We start from the raw sequence: 12,760 nt of genomic DNA, 5'->3' as shown, positions 1-12,760 counted from the left end.
TTGAAAAAATCATATGTAATTATATTAAATCCTAATTCAGATTAGTCTGGGCTAACATTTCATCATACATTTGTGGACAATGGGAAATTTATACCTGGAGATTTACCCTGCTACATGAAATAGATCTAATTCCTCTCCAAGTTAAGAGAAATAGCTAGGAATGTGCATTTGAGGAAAGTCAAGTCACAGGGTCTGGGGAAAAGCACTGGGCAAGGAATCAGGGGATTCGTGTCTAGCTGCAGCTCCACCACCAACTCCCTTTGTCGAGCCTGGAGACATGGCACTAAGAGTAAACACTGGCCTGGTGAGTGCTCTGCTCCAGGCACCATTCTAAGGACTGCATGAGTGAACTCCTTTAAATTGTTGTAATAACCTCTTGATGTGGTCTCACTTGTATTATCTCCATCTGAAAGCTAATTAGTCTGTTCGGGCAGCTATCACAAAAATACCATAGACTGAGTGATTTAAACAACAAACATTTATTTTTCACAGTTCTGGAAGCTAGAAGTACAAGATCAGGGCACCAGCAGTTTCAGTGCTGGTGAGGGCCTTCTTCCTGGTTCATAGAGACGGCCTTCCTCTTGCTGTCTCCTCACAGGGAAGAAGGGGTGACTGGGCTCCTTTATGAGTGCACTAATCCCATCATGAGGTGGCACATGACATGGCAAGGCAGAGCCCTCATGACCTAAGCACTTCCCAAAGGCCCCACTTCCAAATACCATCCTCTTGGGGTTAGGTTTTAACGGACAGATTTGGGGGAACACACATTCAATCTACAGCACTTGCCCAAGGTTTCACATCTGGAAAAGTCCAGGTGACTGCTAAGTGCCATCCGGGGCTGTGATGCTGAGCCGGAGGTGGAACTCAGCAGCCCTTGTCTCCAAAGGTTTCCAGAGCTTCTCTGCACACTTATACTAACAACCCCAGAACAGAACCTACTTCTCTCTCAAAGGAGGTCACAGCAGGTAAGGTCACCTGGGAAGACCAAGGTGAAGAGGAAAGAAGACCTGCCATTACCTGAATGTCTCCTCCTGCCAGGTTCTTTACTCCCTCAAGGATTGTCTCTGGAGGAGGAATTGTGATCCCAACTTTACATACCAGGAAACTCTGGCTGGGAGTGGTTCAGTAATGAGTCTAAAAGCAATTAGTCACAGAATCAATCAGTGTGGAAATAGGAATGAGAACCTGCATCTGCCCTACTTCAGGCATCACTCATTGCTTGGAGTACTTAATTATAGCCCGAGTGAGAGGCAGTGTGCAGAGTTCTGAGGACGGGGAGTTAACATTGGTATAGATGTTCGTGTTAAGCGAAATAAAACCTTTGGAAGGCTTTGGATGAGTTTCTGCAAGAAAAATGTTGTTATCTTTTCCTAATGCCTCAGCCTGAAAGGTTCCTAAGATAGACCCTCACTTCAGGGAGCTTGCCCTCCATCTGCTCTTTCAGGGATGATTATTCAGAGGGTCTAAGTTGGAGCAATTCCATGAGGCTCCTCCATGTGAGGGGAAGGACGTGGATGCCAGACTGCTGCTGATTGAGACCCCAGGGATCTATACATCTCCCACCACCCCACCACTGGGGCTGGCTGCTGGTTCACACACTGTCCCCTTTTGAAAAGGCTTTCCTTTAAGCCAGTCTTCTTCTGTATCTATGTTTTGGTGCAAAGGAAAACAAAGATGTGATAAATACTGGGTCATACGCCTCGCTCAGCATGCCTGAAGCAGTCGAAGGATGCTAATATGATTGCTAAGAACTCAGATCTGTACTCAGAAAAGATCATTTAGTTACTCTATTCCCTTAAATAATGTAATTTTTCCATAAACAAGCTACACAAACTCTGCAGGCCTGTTAGCTACCTAAACTATGAAATGGAGAGGATTGAATAACATAAAATTTAAGGTTTTTAAAATAATCATCGGCAAAATCCAAATTGTGTGAAAAATATATATTTGTATATTTTTAAAGGCAAGACTAAATAAGCAGTTTGACCACACAGACCATAAGCTCTTCAAGGGCAGGGACCACCTCTTTAATTTCTTTTGATTCCCCCTAATGCCCAGTACTTAGCACTAAGCAGGTGTTCAGTAAGCCTTGCTGGCTGTCAAGCCAAGTGCTAAGATGCAGAAGCTTTATTTGTCTGCACAAATCTGTGCTGGGGGCCATCCCTGCCAAAATAGACCAGGGAAGTAAAGATTCTATAATTAGACCCACAGTGTCGTACGAAGCACCCCATGTCCCTGCTTGTCAATGTGTCCCCATGATGACGTAGTGACAGTTGCCAGTCTCTCTGGGGCCTGTATTCAACTAGTGGGAATCTTAATTTCACTTTATTTTTATTCTTAATGGAGGAAAAACTCATCATTCAAGCCCATCGCAGAAGGGCTGTTGTTTTATAACTCAAAAAAGGGATTCCCCTCCCCCTCCCCTTAAATTGCAAGTAATGGGTTGAGGGTTTATGTTAGAAAAAGGAAAAAAAGTCTGTAAAGTAAAACACATGCAGTGTGAGTAGTCTGAAAAAGGAAATACATAGACAATTTAATCCCATTTATGGAGAACTTAATGATGTCAGGAATTTGGCTTTATCTTCACAAAACCCTCATGGCAACACTAGTATATTATTTGCCCTTAGTATGGATGAGAAAACAGGTTCAGAGAGATAAAACAGTTTGCCCAAGTTCACATAAATGGTAACTGGTGTGCAAGATCATCTCTCTGATCCCCAAACTGCTATTCTTAATCCCGGTCCTCTCCTCTCCCCCACTTCCTCTTATCCTGTTCCCTGTTTTATAGGGAGGGAGTGAGGGAGCAGGCATTGGTGTGTTTCTGCAGTTGTCTTTCTTCTGCCTTGTCCCTGTCTTCTGTTTGTGCTAAAGAGATAAATTAGTAGTTCTCTGAAAAACATGTTGTGATTGTTATGTTTGTAGGCAATTCTCTGCAGAGTTCTAGGAGCTGCATGTATTTCAAAATTTTTCAAGTGCTTCCCTCTTTCATCCCTATTTCTTTAGTCAAAGAAAAAGAGCTAGGATTGGGAATAATGGTAATCTCAAAGGCATATAAATGTTTACACCTGAGAGTTACTGTTTTACCTGATCCTCATAACAAACACTTGGGGGCAAGTAGGGCAGTATGGTTAATCTTGAATTGATACACCAGTAAGGGGAAACCTGTGTTTTAAAGGACACATTCAAGATCACTCAGTTGGTGAAGAAAACACTGCATTTGAATCTAGATCTTTGACTCTGAATTTAGGATCTTGAAAATACAGTGGAGTGTGATTTAAATACTCAGTTCCCCTAGCTTTCCAGGGGATTTGGGGCAGATGGCAACCTGACTTCATCCCACTTCCCCATCATTCCCAACTTTAAACCTAGTTGTCAGTCCTGATTCAAATAGCTGCCGGGCTGGCAGGCAGCTCAGAGCAATTAAGACCTTAGTCTCCATGGGAGTTCCAACAACTGGGAGAGGTCCCAAAGAACAGACAAGTAAAAATTACACAGACAAGGGCACCCCTCAGCCAAATTGGTGAAGATCAAATAGAACAATGGGGGCAAAGGAGAGCAACCTGGGAAGTATTTATCCACTTCAATGAAGAAGACAAGACCACTTAAGGGAATTCAAGGATAGCCAAAAAAGAACTTCCAACTAAAAACTGTGATTTGTGAGCTAAAATGCTAAGTAGACAATTTGAAGGAGAGGATGGACACTGTTGAGATTCAAATAAATAATTTGGAAGACCAGGTGGAAGAAAAAAATCTGAAAGCAAAAAATAAAAGCCAACCAACTAAAACAAACAAAAACACAGAAAAGACAATCATGGGGGAGAAGATAAGAGACTTGGAGAACAGATCCTGGATGGTTAACATGTGACTAAGGAATATAAGGAGAAAATAGAAGAGATGGATGAGAATCAAAAAGAAAACAAAGAATAGGAGACAGGTGTGCTGAACTGAGGCCACTAAAGGAATCTAAGAGGAGACGGTGGGTAATGGGCAGTTCCTCTAGCCCATGAGATTCAGATTTTGATCAGCAACGATGGAGAGGTTATTATTTTGACTTTTTATGTGTATGTATGTGTATAAACTTACAGTCTAAGGTTGAAGAGTTGTATGAGGAGAAATATATATATGATATGCATTACTATATGTAAGTGTATATATATATACATACACAGACACACATTTGTTTACTCTCCACTTCCTGTCCCACTTCTGTGTCTCCTCCTACCTTAAACTGTAAGTTTAAAGGCAAGATCTGTATGTTTGTGTTCTGTGGTAGCTCGTATCTCTGAACCTAGAAGGTATTTAAGATTGGTGACCCATTTACTCTCACTTTTACCCCTCTGTTGCACTTTCTCTTCATTTTCTGGCCTTAACTTTCAGGATTTAATGTGTATTTATTGAATATTGCCTACATAGGGAGGGAAAGAAACCATGGGAGATGATCTTGGGGAGTGGGAGAGGCTAATATTTTTTTCCTTAAAGTCACAGCTGCCTCCTTCACAAGCAAAGTTGTGAAGTGGCACATGGTCCTCCACCCACCCACTCATCCATCCCCGCATTAGCACTTTAAAGCCCCTTCCTTCATCTTGCTCTCACTGTCTGTCCACAGAGTCCCCCAGTCCAAATAATCACTAATCATTGCTTTCATATGCAAACCCTGCCAAAGCTGATTGTGTTCATTCCTTTGGTTCAAATCTAAAAAATTAAAAACAAAAATAAAAACAAATAGACAAAAACAACCCTAAAAGAACAACTTCTAAAGAAGTGAAATTTCAGGTATTGGCAGACCATGAAAGAAAGTATTCGGAGTCAGAAGAGCCTTTGGTGAGCCCCTCAAGTGACAAGGATTGACTCCTAGAAGAGTCACTTAATAAGAAACACTAGCAAGTTTGGAGGGTAGATGCGTTCAACCCAAGGCAAAGGGGCGGAGCCAGTGGTCTGCAGTTTCAAGCTGGCCGAGTCCTGATGGCTAATCAGGTAGGCTTCAGTATAGTATTCTTTCTTACCCCTTTCTGAATTACCAGGCCCTAGAGTGGCAAACCATTTGTAAGATGTTCAGGCTTCTTTTAAAATGGAGCCAAGAAAGGGCTGACAGATGAGCACACAGCATGGACTGAGGAATATTCAACTGGGAGAAACTGAGAAAGAAGGAAAGTAAGCAAAGAGCTGAGAGGGCTTCCCGTTAGTATTAACTCAGGCATCGAAGGGAAACCTGACGACACAGTGAAAGTAGCACTTAAAGACCTTGGATGCAGGAGCAGAGGATAATAAGGCAGAATTAAAGAGCTGAAAACACAACAGTATGGGTGCCTCCCCAGAGTCAGGCCTCCTGGCCCCTAACTAGGAGGAGGAGGAGGGTGACGTGAGGGGTACGGAGCAGGGGGAGCAGGGGGAGCAGGCAGGGAGGCAGCAGCAGGTGCTGGGGCTGTGTGGCCGAGGCCCTTACTGAGAGGAGAACTGGAGGAATGAATTTTCCCCAGATTTCATTTACTCCACATCAGTGTGAAAAACCTAGAGGGCTAAAGAGGTGAAGGGCCTGCAGAGTTGGACTATATTGCCTGCTCTGGACAAGCCATCATCCTTTTCTCTTTTCACTGGCCTCCCAGATGATTACGTGTCCAGCCCGAAGAGAGTGGTGAATATTTGTGGAATGCCGGTTGCTTATATGAAGCTGGGGCCACATTTAGTTGAGCCTTAATGGATGGTCATTTCTCTGGTTCCTTATTCTCAAGACAGAGTCTGAAGCTGGGAAGTGACAGTCAGTCCTTGATCAAACTTGAGACAGGCTCCTCTGAATTCTCTTCTCAACTAGGCCTCGCCTTTTTCTGTCAAGCTGGTTTAGCAGAATCCCCCATCTGATCACTCCTGATATCTAATCAAATTCCTCAGTGCCCGCCCCCCCCTCCAGGTGATGTCTGATTACCCTGACCTGCCTTCAGCAAGAATCCTGTTAGGCTGATTTAGCCAGAATCCCCTCCTACCTGTGATGCTTTCTCTTAGTAAATTTCTATCCCCTTTCCCCTCCCTGCTCTTCCACCTCCTTCTCATTGCCTATAAAATCTCCACTTTTCCTTACTGCATCAGAGTTGAGCTCATCTCTCTCCCCTGCTGCAAAACCCCAATGCAGTAGTCCCTATATCTATCCTAAGGCCCCCTGAATAAAGTCTGCCTTATTGTTTTAATGTGTCACGAATAATTTTTTTCTTTCCCAGAAGAGGGGGCCAGTTATCTTTTGCAAAAGCAAATGAACTGAAATGAGGCACCTAGGAAGTCACTAGAAGTAAAAGCATAGCATTCAGACCCAAGGGTGTGTTTTAGACGTTGTGGTGCTATAAATTCCTCTTCTCTCATGTTCTTCCCCTACCCATCCTCTCTCTCCACCAGCCCCCAAATTTTCATAATTAATAAGTGCAAAATTTTGCAGATGAAGCTAGACTTTTAAAGCCTACTTTAGGCTCTCATTGCTTCCCTCCTAGATTGATCCTTCCCAAATTTTAATGTGCATTCAAATTGCATGGAGCTCTTGTTAAATGCAGATTCTGATATAGTAGGTCTGGGGTGCATTTCAAACAAGATCTCAGGTGATGCCAGTGCTACTCTTAGATCATTGTTTTTGGTTCCCCTTGAATCACCTTGAAGAAGTCTAAAAACATACTGATGCCTGGGTCCTCCCATCAAAGATTCTGATTTATCTGATTTAGGTGTGATCTGGGCATGGAGAGTTTTAAAAGCTGCTCAGGTAATTTCCATGTGCCAGCGAGGGTTGAGAAGAGCTAATATAGAAGATGGAGTGTTGGTGTGGAAGTGCATTGGCCTTGTAGCCAATATACCCTGGGTTTGAATCTGGTTCTGCCATTGACTGGCCAGGTAACCTTGGCTCCTGACTATCTGAGCTTCAGTTTTCTCATCCATTAGAATAAGGGATAATAATGCTTCCCTCTTAGAACTGTAAGGCTTAAAATAAATCTTGTTCAGTACCTAAAACAGTGCTAGATGTATACAATACGAGTATTTTCTTCCCTCATGTTACTTTCTAACTCAGAAGCACCTAGAACAAGATTAAAGCTCATGATTTGTGAGCCAAATTTGATTAACTTGAACAATATTTAAAAAAAATTTTAAGCTAGCATTTAAACATCTAGAGAGTTTCATAAAAATCTAGATTTTGGCTGCTTTGTTTTTTTAAAATCAATCAATCAATTAATTAAAATAATTAAAGCATAGTTGACTTACAATGTGTTAATTTCCGCTGTACAGCAAAACAATTCAATTATACATATATGCAGTAAAACCTTGGTTTGCCAGCATAATTCATTCCAGAAACATGCTTGTAATCCAAAGCACTTGTAAATCAAAGTGAATTTCCCCATAAGAAATAATGGAAACTCAGATGATTCGTTCCACAACCCAAAAATATTCATGTAAAAATGATTACAATGCTGTAATATAATACAAAATAATGAAGAAAATACAAAATATAAAGAAAAATAAACAAATTAATCTGCACTTACCTTTTAAAACCTTTGTGGCTGTTGTGAGGGAGACGAGAGAGGAGGGTTATTGTGTAGGGCAAATTTCACTATCACTAACGGAATCACTGCTATCTATTGATTCAATGGAATCTTTTCTTTTTGTGCAGCTTTAACAAGGAATCTATCCAATGACACTTGCTTTTGCCTCCTTTTGAGGATTTCACGGAAATGTGACATTGCATTGTCATTAAACAGATTCATCGCTTGCACTGCGACAGCCTTATTCGGGTGATGCTTTTCTACAAAATTTTGCACTGTTTCCCACATTTTACACATTTCCCTAATCTCATTTGAAGTGAGGGATTCCTCCGCCTTTTTTCCCTCCTCCTCTGCAGACGAGATCTCCTCCATAACCTCTTGCTGTTGCTCGCGATGCAGATCCATCAGTTCGTCGGTGGTCCGCTCCGTTGGCTCAGTTGTGATTATGTGACATTTGGTGTCCCATACTACTCGTATTGCAAGACATCGCTCATTTATCAAGTTAAAATTTATTAGAAATATTTGCTCGTCTTGCGGAACACTCGCAGAACAAGCTACTTGCAATCCAAGGTTTTACTGTATATGAATATATACACACATATTCTTTTTTATATCCTTTTGCATTATGGTTTATCATAAGGTATTGAGTATAATTTCCTGTGCTATACAGTAGGACCTTGTTTTTATCCATTCTATATATAATAGTTTGCATCTACTAATGCCAAACTACCAGTCCATCCCTTCCCCCACCCTTGGCAACCACAAATCTGTTCCCTATGTCTGTGAGTCTGTTTCTGTTTCATAGGTAGGTTCATTTGTGCCATATTTTAGATTCCACATATAAGTGATATATGGTCTTTGTCTTTCTCTTTCTGACTTACTTCACTTAGTATGATAATTTCTAGGTCCATCCATGTTGCTGCAATGGCATTATTTCATTCTTTTTTTATGGCTGAGTAGTATTCCATTGCATATATGAAACACATCTTCTTTATTCATTCATCTGTCACTGACATTTAGGTTGTTTCCATGTCTCAGCTATTGTAAATAGTGCTGCTATTGTTGCAGAAATCAGTCCATCGAGAAACCAAGCATCACACTCGGAGGGTTGGAGAACTCAGGTTTTTTAAGCCAGCGGCCCCAGATGAGCTAATGCTCCAAAGTTCTGGGGCCCAGAGCTCAGGGTGAGCTTTACTTTTATAGGGGTCAGTGTTAATTTTATATGGTTACAGTTAGCATGGGTAGATTGGTTACTTGGTTTACAGAGCACAGAAGTTTCCAAACAGAAACTTACAAGAGCAGGTGCAGAACATTCCATATTTAGCAAAACATCTTATGGTTACATTTGATTGCTAGGTCTTCCTGTTTTTGTTTTTCTTTCTCACTGCAGCAAGTATATTTTACAGAAGCAGAATAAGCATGGAGTTATTTTTAGCTGAGTACAAGTTTCTAATTTTCCTCTTCACTATGAATTTTGGGGTGCATGTTTCTTTTTGAATTATAGTTTTTTTTAGATATATTCCCAGGAATGGGACTGCTGGGTCATATGGCAACTCTATGTTTAGTTTTTTGAGGACTCTCCATAACTGTTTTCTACGGTGGCTGCACCAACTTACGTTCTCTTAGATTTTGGCTTCTTTGGGAGAATATCAAGACCTGGTGATAACGGCTGCTACTGGGCCTGCTTGGAGCTGAGCAGTTCCTTTCCTGTTTAGAGAGGACATGTCCTTTTTATGCAATTTGCATCCCACTGTCTCCATCATACTTCAAATGTACACCTGCACCTGCATCACTTTCCAGCTCCATCCATTTGCATTACCTCCCTGGGCCTCACAGACACTTGAGTTCACCATTCCTAACCTAAAAGATTATGTTCCAATTCCTTACCTTCCAGGATCTGGTTACAAACCACTCTTATCTCACATGATTTCCTCTTCTTCGGGCATCTGATACTCTGAGCATGTCACTTCTTGTCATTTGTCACACAGACTCCAAAATTTCACATTCTGGAGCTCAAGGTTTTCTCCCTGCTTCCTGTGAATGAAATGACCTTCTTCCTTCTTCGTAGGTTGAAGGATCCCAGTTATTCATTTAATGAGGAAAAGTGCGTGTTATGGACTGAATGATGTTCCCTCCCCAGTTCATTTGTTGAAGCTCCAACCCCCAGGTATTCCAGCACCTCAGAATGTGAGTCTGTTTAGAGATAAGACCTGTCTAGAGGTAATTAAGGTTAAGGTTAAATGAGGCTGTTAGGGTGGGTCCTACTTTATTGTGATTGATGTTCTTACAAGAAGAGGAAATTTTCATACACAGAAAGACAGCAGGGATGTGAGTGTGCAGAGGAAAGACCATGTGTGGACACAGCAAGAAGGAGCTGTTTGGAAGCCTAGGAGAGAGGCCTAGAAGGAACAACCCTGCCAGCACCTTGATCTCGGATTTCTAGCCCCCAGAACTATGAGAAAATACATTTATGTTGTTTAAGCCACCCAGTCTGTACTTTGTTATGGCAGCCCTAGCAAACTAATACAGTGGAGAAGAAAGTTTTCTGTTTTAAATAGAATCAGTTCTTTGAAAGGGGTATCTAGTTAATGACACAGAAGGGTCTAGCAGCTTTCTATGGTTTCTGTCTTTAGGTTTGATGTAGAAAAGCTTTATCTAAAGAGATTTTTCTTCCTAAAATGATCCTTTACTTGTCACTTTCCCATGAGGATTCTATCCATTCTGTTGTTCTTAGTTTTATTACTTCTACCATCATGGATATATTGAAATGTTCCAGAGGCTTTAGTTGGTAGGCGGATGAGCTGGCCTACAACTTGAATCTTTGTATTCTCAATGTGTGAGGAAGAGAAATCCTTAAAAACTTCCTAGATAACTAGCCTGTTTTAAAATAAATTTTAGGAGTAGAGATTTTTCAATGAACAAATAAACTAGTAAAGGAGCCAAGGAATTAGATCATTTAGTTCTACTTTGGGTAAAAGTCACCTGGATTACTGTATTTAGCCATAAACCTGCAAAGGACATTTTTAAAACTTCTCTTGGGATAGACATCAACACTTGGCTCAATCTAGAAGTCCCCAACGGCACCAGCCAGATGTCCACTTCCCCTGGAATTGTTCATCTTCCCAAAATATTGGCCCCATCACAGCTGGTCCTGATAAGCCAAAGGTGGCATATCAAAACAGGGCTTGGTCGATAGTGGGATGAGTTTGCCTTTGGAGGCCAGGAAACAGAGACTAAACAGGTAAAGAAGAAGCAGTGTTGCAGGAAGTCTTAATGGCAGAAGATAAGAAGTGCCACCAGTAGAGATATGTAGTCTCCACAATGGAAGCCATGTGCCTGGCTAAAATTTGGAATTCAAATATTAAGGAATGGAAGATGCACTATTTTTTTTTTTAAGGAAGTGGTGCATTGGGTCTTTGTTGCTACACACAGGCTTTCTCTAGTTGCAGGGAGCAGGGGCTACTCTTCATTGCGGTGCGAGGGCTAGGGCTTCTCATTGCTGTGGCTTCTCTTGTGGTGCATGGGCTCTAGGCATGCAAGCTTCAGTAGTTGTGGTACATGGGCTCAATAGTTGTGGCACCCGGGCTTAGTTGCTCCAAGGCATGTGGGATCTTCACGGACCAGGGCTTGAACCTGTGTGCCCTGAATTGGCAGGTGGATTCTTAACCACTGTTCCACCAGGGAAGCCCAAAGATACACTATCTGTTGGCATCAAATGAATCCTGCCCCAGGTACTAAGTCCATGAGTCTCGGGTTCATTGCATTTCCTCTCCCTGTGGTTCAACTGGTTCTAGGATATCCAGAGCAGCGTGGGGCTAAGCTGTATACATGCATGCATTCATTCACTTGTTCATTCATTTGTTCTATGGGTATTCATTGAGTTGCTCCTTTGTGCCAGGCAGTGTAGTAGGTGCTGAATTATGAAGGGTAGCAGGCTTCAGAGCATCAAACAGATGAACTCACAGCTAAGACTTGATTTCCATTATTCAGGTCTTTACTATCCATTTAACTACTTCCTTACCAATGACAATAATAGCATCTACCATGGATTGAGAGCTTTTTGTGTGTTTTTCATATACAATTATTTTATCTTCACAATATCAGATGGATAGGTACTATTACTGCTATTATCCTCACTTTGCAGATGAGGAAATTGTGGCTCAGAAATGTGAACTAACTTTCCTAACGTCACAATTTACTAGCTGGCCACTCCAGGATTTGAGTCTTGATATGTCTGACTAAAAGTCCTGGTATGTCTGACTAAAAATGCTTTAATTTCTACTTTATATGGTCTTTCTAAAACCATAACAGTGGTTCCAGTCTATTGAAGATGGAAATTTCCCTAGAAGACAATGTTTTTATTTTTATCCTTAAATGTTTTTATTTTTCTAACCAAAGATATACACACACATAGTATAAAAGTCAAATGGTTCTGCAAAGCTTATTACAAAAGTCACCAATGCTTTCCCCATTTCTCTCCCCATTTACCATTCCCTGGCATGAAATGCTTCCAGATTGTTTGGCTTTTCCTTTCTCATTTTCATCTACTTCTTACTTTTCCAGTTAAGCATCACCCAATGATGAAGCATCACCTCCATCGTACACTTATTGCTTCCTGCTCACTCACTTTCCCAGTTTAGTTAAATCACACTTTGGGTTAGATCCACATCCAGTGTTTTCATTATTTTGACTCTGTGAATGGTATTCACACATGAGCTTTGTAGTATATCATTATTATGCTTCTTTTCTTGTGTGACTGGTTTTCCTTCAAAAATACCAGGAATTTCGTTCATTTCTTCTAGGAGACAGCTCTCTGAGGGCCTTCTGACCTGCTGTATTCTGAACTGGCGCAGAGTTGTCATCCTGGAATTTTTCTTTCACCAACATCTTGGGAATTCCCTTTGTGTCCCTCCTGAGTTAGATACACCTCTTCATGGATCTGTCGTCTTCCTTTTCCTTGATCTAAAAACTTCCTGAGAAAGGGTGCATGGAACGAAGATTCTGAGACCTTGAATGTCTAAATATGTCTTTTTTCTACCCTCATATCTGTTTGATAGTTTCAAACTTAGTAGAGAATTCTGGGCTGGAAATATTTTTCCCTCAGAATTTTGAAGCATTGCACTACTGTCCTACAATGATTTCTGAACCTTCTTAAGTATTATTACATTATAAACACAGCTTCTGTCTTTCCCCATTTCTAGACACTTTCAGGACCTTCTCTTTGCCCCCAGTATTCTGACATTTTACCGGGA

This window comes from Hippopotamus amphibius, chromosome 3 (genome assembly GCF_030028045.1).
Source record: "Hippopotamus amphibius kiboko isolate mHipAmp2 chromosome 3, mHipAmp2.hap2, whole genome shotgun sequence".
Classification (NCBI taxonomy): Eukaryota; Metazoa; Chordata; class Mammalia; order Artiodactyla; family Hippopotamidae; genus Hippopotamus; species Hippopotamus amphibius.
The sequence above is the reverse complement of the archived record's forward strand: the minus strand, read 5'-3'. Positions refer to the sequence as shown.